Below are 22561 nucleotides of genomic sequence, written 5' to 3' on the forward strand. Positions count from 1 at the left end.
GACAACTGAGGGACACATATGCAACTATTACAAGGTTCAAACGCTAACCGATGCTTTAGAAGGAAAAACAATGCATTAAGAGAAAACTTAAGAAATTTGAAGATTAGGGTAAATTTAACTTATTTAGTTCTCTGGGGAACATGTAAGTATCTTCTGTAGCTTCTGAAGGCTGTACTAAATGAAAAATATATAAATATTTGGGCAAAATAAGAAAAATGTAAACATCTTAATTCGGTGAAAAGTTTACGCCTCTGGCTCTTAATGCAGTGTGTCAGTGAGTGTTTGAACCTTCTGTAATAGTTGCATATGAGTTGTCCTCAGTGTGAAAAGATGGATCTCAAAATCACATAGTCATTGCTGGAAAGGGTTCAAACACACAAAAATGCTGAGAAACCAATAGATCTGTGGCACCTGAAGGACTTTCTGAGGAACAGCAGGCAGTTTAACTGTTCAGGACAAACAAGGAACTCATGAACAACTATCACAAAAACAAACAAACAAAAAACAACAACAACAACAACAGATCATTCAGGTAACAACGCAGTATTAAGAATCAAGTGGATGTAAACTTGAACGGGATCATTTTTTATAAATTCAACTATTATTTTCTCTTGTGGATTATAAAAAGACTATAAAAGGCTCATATCGTGACATAAGGTTTTGGTCATATCGCCCACACCTTAATAAAAGTATTTTAAATTGAAGTGTAAATTTAAAACAGTACCATCTAGGTAACCTCGGCTTTGGAGCATAAAGGTGATCCATTGTATGACACTTGAAAGATGATATATAAAGAAACAAAAAGACAACGCTATCGTTAGCTTTGCAGGTGTCCAACTGTCAACACGCCAGTGCCAGCCTCTAATGTTATCAACTGTGTGCAGCTGACATAAGGAAACCTTGTTGTATAGAATGACTCATACAAATGACTCTTTATTGGCAACAGCTATGCAAAGAGTCACTTGCTAGCAGTAAACTATGCAGACCAAACACAGGGAGTCTACACACTGAGGTAAAGTGATTGTAACCAGCAGTGTGTAATACAAAGACAAATAACAGAGAGTGAAAGTAACATAAGGGCCATTCAAAGCCAAACAAACAGAAAGTTCAACACATGGTTGTGTGGGATATTTAATGGCAAGAGTCTTCATGTGCAAATATAGTCCCTTCTCTCCAGTGTAATGTCAAGGCGGGGTGGATACCGTGACATTTCTAGAGGATCAAGGTCAGTGCAGGGGCTCCTTGCTGGTTCAGGGAGGAGTTGTTTTTCAGTAGTGGGTGACATTTAGACTGGAGTCCACTAATGTGGTGAAACTCCCCCTGGAAAAGGTTTGGCTACAGCGGGGAGAGGAGGGAGAACACATACGCAAGTCTAGTGAACGCAAACATCATTTGTGACCCTGGACACAAAACCAGTCTTAAGTAGCACGGATGTATTTGCAGCAATAGCCAACAATACACTGTATGGGTCAAAATTATACATTTTTATTTTATGCCTAAAATTATTAGGATATTAAGTAAATATCATGTTTCATGAAGATATTTTGGAAACGTCCTACCATAAATTTCAAAATTTCTAAAAATTCTTAAATCAATGAGCTTTTTAGATGAGTAAAAAAAAAAAAAAAAAAGTCAAAATTAAGAGAGATTTTGCTTAGAACAAGCAAAATAATCTGCCAATGGGGTAAAAAAAAAAGAAAAAAAAAATCTTATTTCAAACAGAAAACAAGATTATTTTTCTTACCCCACTGGCAGATTATTTTAATTGTTTCAAGCAAAAACACTTAATTTTGACTTGTTTTTTTCTGAAAACAAGACAATAAATTTAACTTGTCTAGAAAATCCTTCTTGATTTAAGATTTTTTTTTTTTTTAGATATTTTGGCTTGAAAAAGTAAGAATAGCATTTTTTGCAGTGCAGCTTTCAGATGATGTATAAATCTCAAATTTAAAAACAAAATTGACCCTTATAACTGGTTTTGTTGCCCAAGGTCATATGTGTGAACATACAACATGTTCATGCAAAGTCATATTAGCACAATAAAATGTGGTAAAGCTCTTGCATTGCATAAGAGTCAACCACTATTAAAAAAAAAAAAAAAATACCGATCGTCCACCAAAATGCCTTGAAATGCACTAAAAAAACCAGAATGATTACAGTACCATTGGCACCACAAAAGGTACTGCAAAAACACCTGTGCATGTGATAGCGAATCCCTATGAAGGGATGAGAATGTGATTCTAGTGCGTCCACCACCGACAATCTCCTCTCCCGCTCTTTCCAGTGCGCTTGGCTGCATGTGAATGACTCCAGAGAAAACGTGAGGGCTGGAACGGAACAAAGGTATGCAGCCGCATTAGTATTCCGCTCACTGGCCCGCACCCTGCCGGCCTTCCCAGCATCCTTCTCAGCGAACACCGGCACACATACGCTTGTTATTAAACTACATCCGCCCATCCCAAACCACGCTTCCTCATTAATATTTATCTCACTTAATACAAAGCTCATGCATTTTTTGATTAATGTAAAGGTCTTTTTTCCCAAATAACAACCAGGGGCATGTGTGCAGGGTTCATGCATATTAATGCAGGCGCATACACACGTGTGTGTGTGTGTGTGTGTGTGTGTGTGTGTGTGTGTGTGTGTGTGTGTGTGTGTGTGTGTGTGTGTGTGTGTGTGTGTGTGTGTGTTGTGTTTGTTCTGGTGGCTGTCACTCTGACAAGCCGTCCGTCACTGCCTGCTGGCCTGCTGCTGCCACACCACTGCATCTCAACAGCGGGGCTGATGTATGACCACCGGCATGGAACACGTGCAAGTGTGCAAACTAAAAGAGCTCCTGAGGAACTGCATGATATTGTTGGAAAAGTCACATAACAAAGTGAATAAAATCAAAAGAATAACAAATGATATTAGGAAGAGGAATAGAATACTATCATACTGTGTATGCAGTATATGAAATGAAAAGGCAACATACTGAATTTATCTTAATGCTGAAACAGTACTCAGTACACAATGACAGACAGAAGTATGCAACACTGTTGTCACATGGCCTAACTACACTGCATGATTAATTCCAGCCAAGTGGTGGATTTTTAATCCAATTCATTTGGGAATTCCATGCATAAAATTTGCATATTAAGCAGCGTGTATACCACTATTTAAAAGTTTGAGGTCAGTAAGATTATTATATTATATTGTGTGCATTCAAAAATGAAAATTGTGTCATTAATTACTCACCCTCACGTTGTTCCAAACCAGTAAGACCTTCATTCATCTTTGAAACACAAATTAAGATATTTTAGATGAAATCCGAGAGCTTTCTGACCCTGCATAGCAAGCAACACAACTACAAAGTTCAAGGCCCAGAAAGGTAGTAAGGACAGCGATAATTTTATGAAGCTATGAGAATACTTTTTGTGCGCAAAGAAAACAAAAATAACGACTTTATTCAACAATTTCTTCTCTTTAGTGTCAGTTTCTGCCGCCATTCACAAGAGTACCACAACACTACGTTGGGACACCGGATCCTGCAAATCGATTGACACAAAAGCAATGAAATGATTAAAATAAGTCGTAATTTTTGTTTTCTTTGTGAACAAAAAGAATTCTTGTAGCTTCATAAAATTACAGTTGAACCACAGATGTCACGTGGACTATTTTAACAATGTCCTTACTACCTTTTTGGGCCTTGAACGTGGTAGTACCCTTGCTGTCTATGCAGGCTCAGAAAGCTCTCGAATATTATTAAAAATACCTTTATTTGTGTTCTGAAGATGAATGAAGGTATTACGGGTTTGGAACAACATGAGAGTGAGTAATTAATGATGCAATTAAATAAAATAAACGCTGTTATTTTTAAATCTCCATTCATCGAAGAATCCTCAGAAATATCATAGTTAACTCAAAAATGTTAAGCATTTTCAACATTGATACCAATAACAAATCTTTCTTAAGCAGCAAATTAGCATATCAAAATGATTTCCGAAGGATCGTGTAAAACTGAAGACTGGAGTAATGATGCTGAAAATTTTGCTTTGCCATCACAGGAATAAATTACATTTTACAATATTTTAAAAGACAAAACTATTAAAATATTTACAACACAAGAGAGAGAGTAAAGTTGCGGACAGTTAGCGTTGTTTGGAAAATTTTCACAGTTAAAATTGGAATTGAAATTTTCGCAAATGTGAGTTTCGACCAAAGGTGAAAGATTTTGCATCAGGTTAAATTTGGTCACATGAATTCGCCACACTGTCCAGTAAAAAGCTGTGAGGTTTATAAGCTGTGCATTGAGCATCACTACTCTACTGACAATAGACAACAGCCTTTTCTACCCAAAATTTCGAAAAGATTTAATGCTAAAAAACTGCTGATCAAAAAACATTTCTTAGTATTAATGTTGAAAACAGTAGTTAGTGCTTAATATTTGTGACTCTGGACAACAAAATCATTCATGAGGGTCAATTTTAATAATAAAGCAAATAAATAAGCTTTCCATTAATGTATGTTATGTTAGGTATGTTAGGATAGGACAATATTGGCCTGAGATACAACTATTTGAAAATCTGGAATCTGAGGGGGCAAAAAAAATCTAAATATTGAGAAAATCGCCTTTAAAGCTGTCCAAATGAACTTCTTAGCAATGCATATTACTAACCAGAAATTAAGTTTTGAAATATTTTCTTTAGGAAATTTACAAAATATCTTCATGGGACATGATCTTTACTTAATATTCTAATGATTTTTGGCATAAAAGAAAGATTGACTATTTTGATCCATACACTGTATTGTTGGCTATAGCTACAAATATATCCGTGCTACTTATGGCTGGTTTTCTGGTCTTATTGTCACTTTTAACCAATTTAAGGCATCCTTGCTGAATAAAAACTTTTTTTTTCCAGAACCTTTTGACCCCAAACTAAATTCTGCAAATGTGACAGCATCTTATGAGACAAACGTTCTTTTTAATGTGACCTGTTTCTCTAAATGGAAAACAGGTTGTTTTTGTACAACCACCACCTGCTGAGGAAACCAAACTAACCAACTGAACCTGCCCACAATGATTCATTTTCATCACTGGCTATCCCCTATAATTCTGCCTGATGGCCTTTGCATTTTTTTCCTCATCATCTCGGCCGCTCTTCCTCACTGTAGACAATCCCCCAACACACCCACATCCGTAAGATCTCTCGTCTCGTCTCGGGGTATGCAATCGCCTCATATTAACATACTTAGGCACGGGGGCGGCAGAGCTATTACCTAGCAACAGAGCCAGCTGCGATTGGCTGGTTCCATCAGACGTTCAAGGGGGTTCGGTTGGGGCTGAAACGGAAGGTTATTTTCTGCCCGTGTCATCTCTGCTCGTCACATCGGAATGACACGTTAAGGGGCTCCTCCCCCCACGGCCTGCCCCATTGACGGAAAGGGCAACAGACCGAAACGTCTCCCGGCAGCAGCAACAACGGCACCCACGGCAGTCAGACGCACAGCGTCAAAAAGAGCGCAGCTCTCATGAAAATATGATGTTACATCACATGCAGTCTTCACTATGTCAGATGAAATTTGGAGCAAATGCTTGCAGCAGACAGGAGGAATGACAACGAGGAATCTCATTATGGTTTTTGTTACCATGATAGTCGTGTTAAAAATGCCAAATTCGAACTGGGAGAAAAACGGTAGGAGAAGCTTAACTGAACATCATTTTGACCCTATATGTAATGGGTTAATGTACAGAATGCTGGTCTTGTACCATCCTAAAGGGGTTTATTTTGCAGTTATGACTAACTGTACACGATCCTGTTTATTACACACATTCATACCAAATGAATGGACACTAAAGGAGCTGTTGACATAATAATGAACAATGACTCTATGACTTGGAACACAAAAGATAATATTTTGAAGAAATAACACTGGACTCGACTGACTTTTATTTTACTAAACACAAAAAAATATATTGTGTTCCACAGAAGACAGTAAGTCATACAGGTTTTGAACAACATGAAGAAATTGTGGCAGAATGTTTGTTTTTGGGAACACTATGTTTTGTGTTTAAATTATGTGGGAAGAAATAGATTTCATGAGAACAGTAACAGGAAATGATTTCTGGCATCATTTACTTACCCTCATGTTGTTCCAAACCAGTATGACTTTCTTTATTCCGTACAATACAAAATAAGATATTTTGAATTGTTTTCAATGAAAGTCAATGTTTCAACCACAATGTTCTTTAAAATATCTTTAGTTTTCTGAAGCAGAAAGTCGGTTCACTCCAGAATTAAAATTGTAATGTCTTTAGTTTATGTCTTTCTTTACTCAGTCAAAAAGAAATTAAGGTTTTTGAGGAAAACATTCCAGGATTTTCCTTCATGTAGTGGACTTCAATGGTAATCAGTGGGTTGAAGGTCCAAATTGCAGTTCTAATGCAGCTTCAAAGGGCTCTACACAATCCTTTTTAACCACAAATGCTCACAAATGAGATTTTTCACCCTACCCTACCTTTTTGAACCAAAGTACACAGATGAAAACCTTCAAATGTGATTACATAATGCGTTAAGTTGTAGACCCACATCACAGAGCTAGTGCAAGACAGGCATTTGTGGTAAAAAGTATCTAAATTTTAATTTCTTTTAGAAAATCGTTTTGCTACATAAATCCCTTATTCCTCGGCTGGGATTGTGTAGAGCCCTTTGAAGCGTCACTGAAACTGCAATTTTGGACCTTCAACCCACTGGCTCCCATTGAAGTCCACTATATGAACAAAAATCCTGGAATGTTTTTCTCAAAAACCTTCATTTCTTTTCGACTAAAGAAAGAAAGACAAACATCTTGGATGACATGGGGGTGAGTAAATTATCAGGAAATTTTAATTCAGGAGTGAACCAATTCTTTAATATGAAGTCTATATGTCAGTAGGGGCATGAAATACAGCAGAAAAGTTAGTCTCAGTTTATCAACATACTGTTTGAGTTTGCATGCAAGCAATAGCATCTAGCTAAAGGGAACTTAAAATTCATTATTACTCACGCAACTGTGGATGTAGACACCTAGATAGTATACTATTTTAGATTTTACAATGTACCTTAATTTGGGTTACTAATCCACATCTTGTACTTAGTCTGGCTAGCATACAAATTGAGATGCAGCTGGATGTGCATTGAGTACATCAGTATAACAAGGCGATTGGTTTCAGTAGAACGCCTTTAGTAAGGGTGGAATCTAAAATGGACAGCTGATATGCATATTAAACAAACACATTAGCATACAGCAGGAAATGTAAGGTTCTTTAAAAGAAACAAATGAAATGTTAACATTCACCACAAGTACGAGTTGGCTCCTAAGACCTACTTCCTACAGAACTGGAGCGTTTCGTTCAATTATGCGGCTGGTGTGCGTCCATAAGGGCAGCGACAGCTGCAGCAGAGGGAGTGAGTGACGTATGATTAATATCCAGAGCCATAGACAGTAAATGTAAGAAAAACAAGCCGCGAGTGCAAATGGAGAGTGCACTTCATAAATATGCACTACACCCTGGTATAAATCTGACAGCGTGAAGGAAATACAGCGGGGACCTGAGAGACCGAAGCGGTCCGTGGAGGCTGAGAGAGGAGCTCGGTGAGCTGGGATTTCATTAATCACCGTGAAGGAACAGGGAGTTTGGGCGGCACTGCTCTCTTCTACGGCTCAACATCTGTGCCAGGACTGGCGGCTGCCATTAGCAAACAGGCTGCAAAACATTAGACTCACTGTGTCTCCCATGGTCAGCGCAGGTAACCAGATTTAAAAGTTGGCCTTTGGAGCATTTGCTGTTAAAGTCAACAATTTACACTTGAAAATAAAGATTGTTTATTGCCATTGATAGTTCCATGAAAAGCCTTTGACATCCGTAGAACCTTTCCATTGAAAAGAGGTTTGCTGAAGGGTTTCTTTGGGGAACCAAAAGAATGTTTCTTCTTTTGTACACTCTTAAAAATAAAGGTACTTTGTTGGCATTGATTTATTGAACATCCATGGAACCTTTCAAATGTGGAAAAGGTTCTTTAGATTTTTTAAATGTTCTTTAAAATGGTTCTTTTGAGAAATGTTCACTGAAAGGTTCTTTGGGGAATCAAAAATGGTCCTTCTATGGCATCATTGCAAAAACACCCCTTTGGAGCCTTTATTTTTAAGAGTGTACTTCCATAATATGATGCATTTACAAGCAAAAACAACATTTTACTTTAAAAATGAAGGTTCTTTATTGGCGTCGATGGTCGCATGAAGAACCTTCAACATTTAAGAACATTTCCAATGCACAATAGTTCTTTTAAGTGGAAAAGGGTTCTTCAGATTCTTAAAATTGTTCTATTAAAGATCTGTTCACTGAAATTTTCTTTTGGAACCAAAAAATGGTTCTTCTATAGCATTGCTGTAAAAATGTCCATTTGTGATCTATATATTTAATAGTGTGCTTTCATAATATGATGCATTTCCAAGCCAAATATGATGTCAAATTTTATTTCATCCATTGGAAATCACTAAAAAGTCTTAGTGATGATGCTAAAAATGAAAAGCTGTTCTAAAAGCAAAGAAATAAATGACGATTCTCACAACCAAGCCAAGAATATGTATTATTAAAGCAAATACAATCAATTTTGATTTCATGCTGACTTTGTTTGGTGCCATTTAAGGAGGTGAACTTGTAGGGAACTGTTTTGTTCATCTGAACCAATAATCAATAAAGAGGCGTCTTGGTGGTGCCTGTGTGTTTCAGAGATATGTGGGAAATATCGACACAATGTGACTTCTTTTGACGCTGATTTAGATGAAGTAAAAGGGCCGAGATAGTACAGTCAATAGACTATTCAGGAGCTCAAACCAAGTAGGAATGCAATTACATCCGAACAAAACCCCAAATCCATGCAGCAGCCTGCAATTCCACATACTAACCAGCAGGAGTCCTCCTGACTATAGCGGATCCAGCGAAAGTGTGTGAATGAGCAAATCACAACCTTTAAAAAGACGACGCAGGCGTTCAGGGGTGTGAATGAAGCGCTCTGATTTAAACCTGCATTAGCTATGACTCATCCTCACTCTGAACTCCCTCTGTGGATATTACATATATCTGATTATCGTGCAGACAACATGGGAACACGAGGTTGATTTAGCCACTGGCTAAGATTCAGTAATGGGTTTTAAATTTGGGAAAAGCTGGGCAATGTTTTCTGGGAAGCTGTAAAATGCTGAGGACACAAGTGGAAAGTGGGAAAAAGGAAAGCTAGAAAGCCGTAGTGGATTCAGTGTACTCTTTGGCCCACATTTCAGCAAGATTTCAAACTCAAACAAAAAATGTGCCATGGAATGTGAATAAGTCCAACCAAACCGCCAGAATTCACTCCAGGCAAGTGGCTCCTTCCTGGGCTTGTGGGACGTTGGACTCCTGGAGCGGGGCTCTGGTTTTGATTACCAGAAATGTGAACGGGTCAGACAGATGAAACAAAAAGGGGTTTGGCTCCTGAACAAAAACAGAATCACAATGAGATGTGAGATATATGATGGATAGCACAGAGATGGCCAAAACCAGTGAGAAAACATGAACAAGAGATAGATGCTGACCATAAATCGACCTCCACAGTCAGATAGCAGTAAAATATAGGCATAAAACGTTCACTTTACAAAATCAAGGCCATCATTTTTCATCACACCTAGAGTGCTACTAAAATCACTGACGTGGAAAAAACAACAGCTGTTGCATAAAACCTGACTTTCAGATTTTCTGAAGAAAAGGTTTTTTGCAGATTACTTGCTAAATCAAGTGTACAGAGCCCCAAGTTGCTATGATAGTCTGTATATGCATTTTTCACCCATTTTATCTAATGAATATATTTAGAAAAGTAACCCACAATAAAAATACAGTGAAAATGCTACAATACCAAGTTACAAAACTGTAAACAGCTGACATCACATTATATGCAATATTACAGATCCTTTCAGATTTATACTTTTTAAAAGTAAAAACTAATAATCAACGTATAATCTACCATTAAAAGGACTTTTCTAGACATCCCCATATATCGCATGACATATGATTATGTTTTATACCAAATAAATAATTTAGTTCTTATTTTTGTTATCAGTATTGTACATTAGGGTGTTTTATGGTACATTTTTTGTTTATATGTTTTATCATTTACATTTTAAGGTAAAATACAGTTTTTGGTTTAGCTAGCTTGGTATATTAACATTAAAGTGCACCTATAATGCCTCTTTTTACAAGATGTAAGACTCAGGTGTCTCCAAAATGTGTTCAGCTCAAAATACCCCACAGATCATTTATTATGTCATTTTAAAAAGCCTATTTTAAGTGGAAGCAGAAATATGCTGTTTTGACGCTGCTGCTCCCCGCCCCCTTTTCCAGAATAGGGCTGTGCCTTTATGGCTAGTTCCTCAGATACTCTGGCAAAAATAATATCTGTTTGGTTTTGATTATCATGTAAATCGCCCCAAAATAATGTGTTTTAAAGCATAGAAATCAACTGTTAACAGTTGTGGGTGGGGCTTGTAAAATGTGACATCACATTTTACAAATTTTGCAAATGGCTTGTTCTGAGACACTGATTTATGATTTATGGAGATTAAAAAGGAACAGGTGGATTTATCATTGTAGGCTGATTGTGTACACACACTGTCAACACACATTTGTAACCCTGGACCACAAAACGTTATAAGTGTCAGTTTTTTTAAATTGAGAGTTACGCATCATCTCAAAGCTGATAAATAAGCTTTCCATTGATGTATGGTTTGTTAGCATAGGCCAATATTTGGCCGAGATACAACTATTTGAAAATCTGGAATCTGAAGGTGCAAAATAATCAAAATATTGAGAAAATCACCTTTAAAGTTGTCTAAAATAAGTTATTAGCAATGCATATTACTAGTTTTGCTAAGCTTTGACAAAATATCTTCATGGACCATGCATGATCTTTACTTAATATCCTAATGATTTTGGGCATAGAAGAAAAATCGATAATTTTGACCAATACAATGCATTTTTGAATATTGCTACAAATACATCTGTGCTACTTAAGACTGAATTTTGCATAATAGGTGCCAGTTATATGGTATGCAATATACTAAAATTAGTATGTCACCACACTGAATATCTGGCAACCATAGCTGCTGTTTTTTATTGTAAACCTAACAGGATATTTTGTACAGGTCACCTATTCTTCAAACCATTGGATACAAATTGGATGTTGAAATGTATTACTTTACAGCCTTAACTACTGACAAATGCAATCCTACAGAAGCCGTCCACATGCAAAAAAATGTCACAAAGTCTCTTCTACACGGCAGGAAACTGTATTTTCCCATGGACCGCAGGGTATTCAGAACGGCTCTGAGAAGAGGAAACAAAAAACACGGATATCAGGGGACTAAAAAGACCTAGGCTTTACAACCAACCACCATCACCCCACGTCTCCTTCTCCATGGTAACAGGCATCTTCTCTCACCCCCTCCCGCCTCTTTTAGTGGAGCTCTCCAGATTGGCACGCAACAGTTCATGACAGACACAGCAGCTGATAGCTGGTCGCGGCTTCTCGCCGTAGAGGAGGTGGGGAGAGTTACCGTGTCTGCTGATTAGTAATCAGAACACAGACTCGCTCTGAATCCTGGGGGTTGAAAACTGAATTATACATTGCCACTGCCAATCAGACCATGCACTCCTTCATTGGCATTCTATTTAAAGAACAGACTCCATCCCCTAATCACACTGAAGACACAGAGAGCCACACAATCTAATGCCATGCCAGACTACAGCGCGCCACACACGGCATTTGTGGAAAATGTCAGAGACGACGCCAATCACGGGTTTGGTAATATTACTCCACTAATGGCTGCGTGTGAAAATGGTGGAAAGCTAAGGCAAGCATTACTGTTGATATTTCCTATACTTGGAGTTAAGGATTTAAACAAACCTTTAAGCATTTTAGAGCTTAACTCGTCCCACAAGACTTGTGTTATCAACATGAATGACACCTAAAATAATGCAGCTAATACTTTTCTATTAGATTTTTGCCCGGAGCTATATATACAGTTGAGGTCAAAAGTTTACATACACCTTTTTATTCAGTACTGAGCCGAATAAGATATTTCACATAAAAGATTTTGACATATTGTCTGCAGGAGAAAATAATAGTTGAATTTATAAAAATTGCCCTGTTTAAAAGTTTACATACACTTGATTCTCAATACTATGTTGTTACCTGATTGATCCACAGCTGTAGTTGTTCATGAGTCCCTTGTTTGTCCTGAACAGGGGGGTGAAAACTTTTTGAATTTGAAGATCAGGGTAAATGTAATTATTTTGTCTTCTGGGAAACATGTAAGTATCTTCTATAGTTTCTGAAGGGCAGTACTAAATTAAAAAAGTATTTCACCCCCTGGCTCTTAATGCATCATGCTTCCTTCTGAAGCATCAGTGAGCATTTGAACCTTCTGTAATAGTTGCATATGAGTCCCTCAGTTGCCCTCAGTGTGAAAAGATGGATCTCAAAATCACACAGCCATTGTTAGAAAGGGTTCAAATACACTAAAATGCTGAAAAAACATAATTTGTGGGACCTGAAGGATTTTTCTGAGGAACAGCAGGCAGTTTAACTGTTTAGGACAATCAAACGCATTTCTGTTGAACTTAGGAATGCATTAGCCAATCAGAGGCACTTAGATTAGTCAGCGCTGAAAATGCTGGAGCTGTGACAACATAGTATGGTGATTATAAACATTGCCCTCATGAATGTAAAAAAAAAAAAAAAAAAAACAATACCCCTGGAAATCAATTCCAGGAGCAAAAATTGCACCTTAATGTAAAAATAACAGCTATAATACATAAAGACTCATTGTTTCAATATTCATCTACTTCAATGGAAATTCCATCAATGGCCTCACTGTTTTAAATTCAGTCACGACTTAAGAGCACTGAGGCCTGCAGTGAAAAAAAATTACAAAGGAAAGTTTGTCAATGACATTCTTTCATTCTTTAGTCGAATTTCAATAGCATTCCAGTGTTATACCATTTCAAGATTGGCGTGAACATCATCACAGCCAAGCCCGAAATAAGCCATCTGCGAAAACAATTTACACATACTTTTTCCCCTTACTTATTTCAAGTCTGGAAGTGTGAAGGGAAGTCTGGTACAGCTGTTGACATTCCTCTAACACTCTGTAATGAAGCACCATCACGGGTCTCGTTCACGCAACAGATGGGCTACAGGTGGGGGGGATGGGTGAGGGGGGGTTCACACTCAGCCCAGGTGACAGGAGGAAGGTGATTACGGCTGAACCCATCCGAAACACCTTGGTTTGCAGGGGGTATTGGTGGCGGTCGGGCTGCAGCACTGTCAAAGTCTCTATTAACCAATCAGTAGCGAGGAGCTGAGGTCACAGCACATGGCAGGCATCAGCTGGATACACTGCAAAAATGTAGTCAACAAAACGGGAGGAAGAGTGGAATAAAATGCAGGGAGAAACGAACAGGGAGTACCAACAGTACATGATTTCAGCTGTTGGAACGAGTAGTGTTAAATATTAATGCCATTTTAGAACATAACTGGATGTTTTCCATTCTTGACATGCTGGCAGAAGGGAAAAAAAAGGAAGCCCGTTTCCACCACTGAATAAAAAATAAAATAGGTAATTGCGACTTTTTAACTTTTTTCTCGCAATTGCGTCATATAAACTCGCTATTCTGACTTTTTTTCTTACAACTGTGAGATATAAACACACAACTGCTGATATAAACTCGCAATTCTGACTTTTTTCTCACAATTGCAACTTTGTATCTTGTAATTCTGACTTTATATCTAGCAATTCTGACATATAAACTCGCAATTCTGAGTTTTTTTCTCAGAGCTGTGAGTTATAAAGTCAGAATTGCTAGATATGAAGTTAGAATTGCGGGATATAAATTCACAATTGCAAGAAATAAAGTCAGAATTGCGAGATATAAAAATTTGCATCTCGCAATTAAATTTTTTTCAGAATTGCGTCATATAAACTCGCAATTCTGACTTTTTTCTCAGAGCTGTGAGTTATAAAGTCAGAATTGCGAGAAATAAAGGCATAACTGCGAGATAAAAATGTGCAATTCTGATTTTTGTCTCGCAATTGCGACTTTGTATCTTGCAATTAAATTTTTCTCAGAATTGCTTCATATAAACTCGCAATTCTGACTTTTTTTTCTCAGAGCTGTGAGTTGTAGTCAGAATCGCTAGATACAAAGTCAGAATTGTGGGATATAAACTTACAATTGCAAGAAATAAAGTCAGAATTGCGAGATATAAATTCTGACTTTTTTTCTCGCAATTGTGACTTTGTATCTCACAATTTTTTCTCAGATACAATAAGTCGCAATTGCAAGAAAAAGTTCTGACTTTGTATCTAGCAATTCTGACTATATAACTCTACAAAAGTCAGAATTGTGAGTTTATATGAAGCAATTCTCAGAAAAATGTAATTGCGAGATACAAAGTCACAACTGCGAGAAAAAAAGTCAGAATTGCACATTTTTATATCTCGCAATTCTGACTTTATTTCTCGCAATTGTAAGTTTATATCCTGCAATTCTGACTTTGTATCTAGCAATTCTGACTTTATAACTCACAGTTCTGAGAAAAAAAAGTCAGAATTGCGAGTTTATCTGACGCATTTGACAGAGAAAAAGTGAATTGCAAGACACAAAGTCGCAATTGCGAGAAAAAAACTCGGAATTGCATAATTTCTCGCTAACTCTGACTTTATTTCTTGCAGTTGTGAGTTTATATCCTGCAATTGCGACTTTGTATCTCGCAATAAAATTTTTCTCAGAATTGCGTCAACTAAACTCACAATTCTGACTTTTATAGAGTTATAAAGTCAGATTTGCTAGATACAAAGTCAGAACTTTTTTCTCGCAATTGCGACTTTTTGTATCTCACAATTCTGACTTTGTATCTCGCAATTAAATTTTTCTCAGAACTGCGTCATATAAACTCGCAATTCTGACTTTTTTATCTCACAATTGCGAATTTGCAGTGTCAGAGTTGTGAGATAAGTCGCAATAACCTTTTTTTATTTATTTTGATTCAGTGGCGGAAACGGGCTTCCATATAAAAATACTATTATTATGGGGGTAAAAGTGTAAATAAAAACCTTTTTTAGGTGAATTTCACTCAAATTCACACCAAAATCAAAGGATTATAACTTTACCTAAACAATTTAAGTCTATTTTAGAACAACTGGGAATTTTATGCATTATTTTCATGATTTAATAGAAATGGGTGCTGTCAGAAGCCAAACAGCTGATCAAAACACCACAATAATTCACAACATGCCTCCAGTCCATCAACTAAAGCTGCATGTTGTTAAGTCCTCTATCCATAATATTGCGTTCTCCAGTGAAAAGGTCTTCTAGTTCGAATAGTTGAATAGATCCATTGTAAAGCAAGTGATGCAATGCTAAATTTCTCCAAACCTCTTCCGATAAATAAACAAACTCATCTTGGTGATTTTCATTTTTATTGAACTGATCTACTCCTTCTGATTACTTGCACACTGAACTGATCACACTTGCTGATCAAACCGAACGGAAAAGGTCAAAGTCTGCTCAACTCAAGGCAGAACAAATATCAACATGCTCACAAAATCATTTGAAACAAATGAGCTGCTTTCATACAGTACCATACACGCTTATTGATTCTAGAAAAGGCTAAATCTATTTCGGAAATAGAGGATGTGTTTGCCGACATGATCGTAACAAACAGCTCAGGAGGTTTCGGTTGATCAATCTTATTCATTTCCTAATGAAAGCAGATGATACCACTGGGAGTGATGATGATGGGCTGCTGTTTTTTTACACAGAGGAACACCTGATTAGATCCAATCAGAAGGTCTGGAATAATAGTTCAAAGGCCTGAGTGATGGGAAAGCAAGAGTGCTAAAGTTAAAGACCATAGTCAAATAAATGACATCACCTTTAGAGAGCCCTCCAATTAGACCCCTTCAGTGGGCAAACCACACCCATTGTCCTTTTCTCACAGCTGCATCTGAGATAGATGACAACCTTTGGTTTCACCACAAGGTCGTTGGGAAGGTTTTCATTACATGGGAGTTTCGCTGCTATTAATACTGATGGTTTTGGCCCAGTGAGATCATCTGTGTTTGTTGGTACATGATCAAGGCAACAGACAGACAGATACTAATGCAGACACAGAATCCTGATCCCTTAACAGCTCTGTGAAAGCATGCACTTTCAGATTTAGGACAAGACAAGGTTGAGTGACTGAGAAAAAAGGGCAAACGAGAGCACAGGATACAAGAAAAGCCTTGAGAAAGAGCAATTCAAAGTGAAAAAGTGGGGAAAAACAGCAGTTATTGCAATATCCTGTAATGTAAAACAAAACAGACCTCAAAATCAGTCTTAAGTAGCACATGTATATTTGTAGCAATCTTTTATGCTAAAAATCATTAGGATATTAAGTAAAGATCATGTTCCATGATGATATTTTGTAAATTTCCTACCGTAAATATATCAAAACTTAATTTTTGATTAGTAGTGTGCATTGCTAAGAACTTCATTAACAATTTTAAAGGTGATTTTCGATTTTGATTTTTTTGCACCCTCAGATTCCAGATTTTCAAATAGTTGTCCTATACAAACAAACTACTATGTTAATGGAAAGCTTATTTGTTCAGCTTTCATGTTATGTATTATGGTTTAGCTTTTCAAATCTCAATACAAAAAAATATTACCCTTATGACTGGTTTTGTGGTCCAGGGTCACATATTAAAAAAGGATTGTTAAAAAAAAAAGTTCTGTTTATGATTTTTTGTCAGAGCACCTTTCCATAGTGCTTTATTAATGATTATCAAAGCTAAAGTAGTATTACAAAAAATAAAAAAAACAACAACAGTGATAATATTATAGAATTTATTAGTTAATATTAATATAATATTAAACATGAACGGTTATTGCAACATGCTGTAATATAAAAAAAGAAAAAGAAAATTTGTAAAAGATTGTATTAAAATAAATTAAAATAAAAAAAAAACTAAAGTATAAAAAAAAATCTCCATTGTGCTTTATTAATGAATATCAAAGCCGAAAAAGTATAAAAAAATAAATAAAAACAACAATCAAAATAAAAAAAAACAGTATTAATCATTTATAACTTAATATTATATTAAGATTATTAATAAGCATGGAAAAGTAGAAAAAAAACAGCAGTTATTGCAATAACCTGTAATGTAGAAAAATAAACAATAGAAAACATGAAAAAAATAATTTTTTTACCTTTTCATAGTGCTTTATTAATGAATATCAAAAAACAGTATTAATCATTTATAATCTATCAATAATATTATTATAACCATAATCTTTAGAGTCCTTTGTCATTCATATATATATATATATATATATATATATATATATATTTATTTATTTTCATTCATATTTTTTTTGGGGGGGGGGGGTGTAATAAAACAGTTGGTCAAGCTACATCCATTGCGATTATCATTAATAAACCCTACCAATACATTAAATGTTTGTTGTTGTTATTATTATGATGATAAATTCAACTAAAATTGTTGTCTTTTATCATAATGTTGCAAATAATAAACACTTCAGCGATGCATTATACCGAAGAAGAACACCCGTTAATTTAGGAAAAACTATAATGTACAGCCTCACGTAGCTCACTGCTTTAATACACAACAGAGCACTTATACAACATACAGCTCTCTGAGTACAGTGGATGGTGACCAGATTGTAGAATGAGAGAGACTGTGTGTGTGTGTGTGTGTGTGTGTGTGTGTGTGTGTGTGTGTGTGTGTGTGTGTGTGTGTGTGTGTGTGTGTGTGCGTGTGCGTGTGTGAGAATGTGTGAGGGGGGGAAGGGCCCCCGATGGAAGATGGATGACAGAACAAGCCGCTGACTGAACTCGCTGCACTGTGAGAGCCTACGAAACCTGAGACCGCTCTGTGTTAGCAGAGCTCCAGTCTAAAATGGCTGCCAGTCGTGTAAACAACCCATAGAATGAAAGGGGGCTACATTTCTCCAGCGAGCCGGCCAAGAGCCCGTGGGTTACAAATTAACCCTTTCCTTCCAACCAGCCAGTGCGTCTGCAAAGTGAAAATAAAGGAAGGAATGTTTAGCACTCAGTGGTTTTTGAGAAAAATGCGGCGGAGGTCAAAACAAATGTGTGTCATTTAATGCAGCACGGTGATTTAAATGCATAAAACCTAGTCAAGAGTCGAAAGATACAAAAATTGCACTCCGGCAGGTATTCAGCGGGTTCTCTTTAGATCAATCAAGTGAAACCATCCTTGAACAATCCAGCCTGCGAGCTTTTCAAGACAGATGGAGTCTCCATGGTGCCCTATAGTCCATTTTCATGTGCTCAGAAACAATCCCCTGCCCCCAAACTAGCCCCCCACCCCGCTACTTCTCCGGCGGGAATCTACAGGAAGCTGTAACAGGCTCTGGCCCTCAAGGAGGGACTGGCCTTGAAATGCAAATTGGAATTCCATCCGAAAATTCATGTCCTTTACAAGCTAATGAAAAACATCTGAAACGCTGCCAAAACGACCCCCTGTTTTACAACCCACATGCCATTAGTCAAGGGTAGACCGGAGCTGCGTCCGTTTCGTGAGCCGTATGTTCTTATATAAGGATTTGTTAAAAATAGAGGCTTAGTAAATAGCAGCTTCACAAAAGTGTGAATTTACCAAGAATAAACGATTGCGAGAATTGATAGAGAACACATTAAAATCATACTAACAATAACATGCTATTCCAAAATGTGCTAGAAAATAAAAAAAAGCAGCTAAACGAGAGAGTAGGAGTGAAAAGCGGGAGAGAAAATCAATTCCCCCTCTGCGCCTTTAATATCTGCAGAAAGAGGGGGGAAGCACACAGGCAGGAATGGAATGTCTGAGATTGCATACATTATGTGCCAAAGAGGCCCTGGGCTATGGAAGATAGTGCTGACATCACCGTCTATAAATGGCTGTGCTCGGAGGCACAGTGAATGAAAACAAAATGGGAATAACCCTTTTGCACATATCCCCCCACCTCCGTTGCCGCTAAATAACAAGCACAAGCGCAGAGAGTTAAATGCCATATCACAGCCAGGAACGCATTTACGCGATGGGGGAAAAATACATGGTTGAATGGTTACAATACTTTTGCATATAGTAGTTTAATATGCACAGACGCTATAAGCCATTCGGCAGGTTGATTACTCTGTTGTGGTGCTTTAAAAAATATTTCTTTTTTTTTGGGCGAGACTAAAAGGAAACCGGTTAGAAAAAGATCATTATTTTTATATGCAATATAAATAAATTGATGCAATAAGTTAAAACACAAGCAACATAGAAACTTAACTTGTAATGCAGTATGGACAGACAAATGTGCGATAATATATAAATATATCAATAATTACGATGAAATATTCATTTCTGTACTGTGCAACAATAATTCACTATCCCTTGGATGGTTTAAAAACATTACTTTGTCAATAACCCTGAAGCAACCAATAAATTTATGTGGGGAAGGATTATTAGGAAACCTGTTAAGAAACAGTTATTATTTCTGGATAATGATTTGGGAAAATACACGGTTGAATGGTTAAAATACTTTTGCATATACTAGTTTAATATGCAGAGATGCTATAAGGCATTCGGCAAGTTGATTCCTCTATTGTGGCGCTTTAAAAATAATATTTTGTTTGTTTGGATGAGATTAAAAGGAAACCGGTTAGATAAAGATTATTATTTTTAATGCAATAAGTTAAAACACAGGCAAAATCAAAACTTAACTTCTAAAGCCATATGTTCAGACACAAACGGCAAACAATATATCAATAATTACAATGAAATATCTATTTCTGTATAGTGCAACACTAAATCATCCTCCATTGGATGGTTTAAAAACATTACTTTGTTCATAACACTGAAGCAACCAATCAAATTTGTTTGTGGGAGGACTATTAGGATACCTGTTTGGAAACAGTTATTATTCTGGACAATGATTGGGAAAATGTGCTGTTAAATGTTTGAAATACTTTTGCATATATGCGCAGATGCTATAACCTACGCTATTAGGAAACAAGTTATAGGAAAGCTGTGAAACAAAACATTTTGTTATTGTAAAGTAACCTTAAGTGTAACAGATGTGCAAAAAAATGAAGAAAAAAAAAAGCGTATGATAGAAACTACCGGCTGTCGATTGGATTTTGAGATTGAAGATCAACAGTAATGAGACAATAAGTGACACTAGACCACAAAACCAGCCATAAAGGTCTTTTTTTTTATTTAGATTTATACATCATCTGAAAGCTAAATAACAAAGCTTTTCATTGATGTTATGAAATGACAATATTTGGCAAAATCTGGACTGAGAAATACTGAGAAAATCGCCTTTAAAGTTGTCCAAATTAAGTTCTTAGCAATGCATATTACTAATCAAAAATTAGGATTTGATATATTTATGGTAGAAAATGTACAAAATATCTTCATGGAACATCATCTTTACTTAATATCCTAATAAGTTTTGGCATAAAAGAAAAATCAATCATTTTGACCCATACAAATGTACTGATTGTTGGCTATTGCTACAAATATACCTGTGCTACTTACAACTGGTTTTGTGGTCCAGAGTGACATATTTGACATTCTGAGTTCCAGCTGCAAAAAAACCCTAACAATATCAACAAGAAAATGGTATTGTATTTAAAAAAAATCTTTCTAAAAGCATTTCTAAAAACACTAAAGTGCAGACAGGCAAATGCCGGCACACGCAGGGTTAACGCTGAACCTCTCCACTCTTTGTGTCCGCACATTCCTGAATAAATGATGTTTTGAACAAGGCTGTTACCATGGGCAACTGTGCACGATGGCACTGCAGCGTAACCTTTGGAGTGGCTGTATTTTTATCCGCTGGAAACTTCTCCCTTGAAGGGAGGGAGGGAGAGAGAGAGAAGTGTGTGTGTGTGTGTGTGTGTGTGTGTGTGTGTTATGGGGATGAAGGGAATTGGAGGAGGGGAAGAAGCCGCTGGCTTCCCTGGCTAGCGAAGGGTGGACAGACTGCAGTGATTTTACAATGCGACCAAAAACAAATGTTCTGAAACAGACGAGCGACCACATTAGAAATTAATAACAATTCTGAGATGGTTTGGTGCAACACAGATAAATCAATCATAGTATATAATGCAAAAAGATTCAAATACATCAGTGCATGCATCAATATAAATGCCAGTATTTCGATTTGTGCTTGCCTTGATATCAGAAAACATTTCTATCCTCAAACGGCCACTCAAAAATAATCACACGCTATGAGATCGCTTTAATATTTATGCATTTACAGCGATTTGGAAGTCAATAAAGACTCTTCTCCTCGTCTTTCAGCTGTCTGTGTCCTAAAGCATTCCATGAAAAGGTGCAGAATTTAACACACACACTCAAGACACCACAGAAGCGCGTGTGTAGTAAACAGGAAGTGAGACCCCCGCCTTCTCTAATGGGTGGGGTTGGCGTATCTGTTTATTTTTTTTCTTTGTATGTGCACTGAAACTTGAAACCCAGGTGATTACAGAGAGAGCCAAGGGCACCTCAAACCCAAGTCGGTTTTAGCATGACAATAGAAGCCCACTCCATCCTGAACCAGACACCACACCTTTGATTCCTCACAGACAGAGCAGCAGCGACAATATCACTGCAATGCACCACAAAGCACGACAACGAAACTCTACACTGGGTTCAGATGGATTATGGATCATGTACTATACAAAATGGAACTAAATGGCCTTTCTCATCTATTGTGCTCTCATAAGAGCCATTGCCTGTGCAAAAAATTGAATTTAGGACTGTGCATTTATATATTTCTACAAACACTTGTTAGTGTGCTTAAAATTTTTAAATGTGTCATATATCATGTTTTTAACCACATTTAATAAACACACCTTTACATTTTGAGAAAGGTGATGCTATATTCTAAAACAAAATAGCTGCATTTTGTTAAATGACATTAATATATCAATTGAATTGAATACCATGTATTTTAAATATTATTTAAAATGCTGATAAAGAAAAAAAAAAACATTAAGTGTTGTACATGACCTTTATATATCAAAAATACATAAATAAATAACACTTGGTTAGTGCAAAACTGTTCTAGCTCCCGCTTAAATTATTCCGACCTACAGGATGTGCACCACAGGCCTCCACAGAATTCAAGCACAGAGCCCACTTCAGTTAGATAGCTTGGCATGTGCATTGTTCTCTGACCTTAACGTCCCCCCCGTTATTTGGTCTGGATGCTCTTGCATGGCCGGCTGCCATGAATGAATTGTGCCACCTTCTATTTGTCTGCGAAAGAGCATTAGTTTGAGTCATGGCAACAGCCACGCACCAACTGTTTTCCCTCGCTCCCGCAGCCAATGCAAGAGTACGACTGACAAGTCACATGACCAACCAGCTGAATTCTAAATGAGGAATACATCCCCAGGGCCATCTCAGGCATGTGCAAGCATTTTCCCTCTCCAGCTTT

The 22561-nt window shown here is 37.0% G+C and overlaps 1 protein-coding gene across 1 annotated transcript in view; it reads right to left on the bottom strand.

Annotated features, from left to right (window-relative positions):
* The window catches only part of kiaa0586 (KIAA0586 ortholog), a 115125-nt gene that overhangs the window by 69851 nt on the left and 22713 nt on the right, over window positions 1–22561 (bottom strand). The gene's annotated exons all lie outside the window — the stretch shown is intronic.

Source organism: Garra rufa, chromosome 21 (assembly GCF_049309525.1).
Source record: "Garra rufa chromosome 21, GarRuf1.0, whole genome shotgun sequence".
In the NCBI taxonomy this organism is placed as follows: domain Eukaryota; kingdom Metazoa; phylum Chordata; class Actinopteri; order Cypriniformes; family Cyprinidae; genus Garra; species Garra rufa.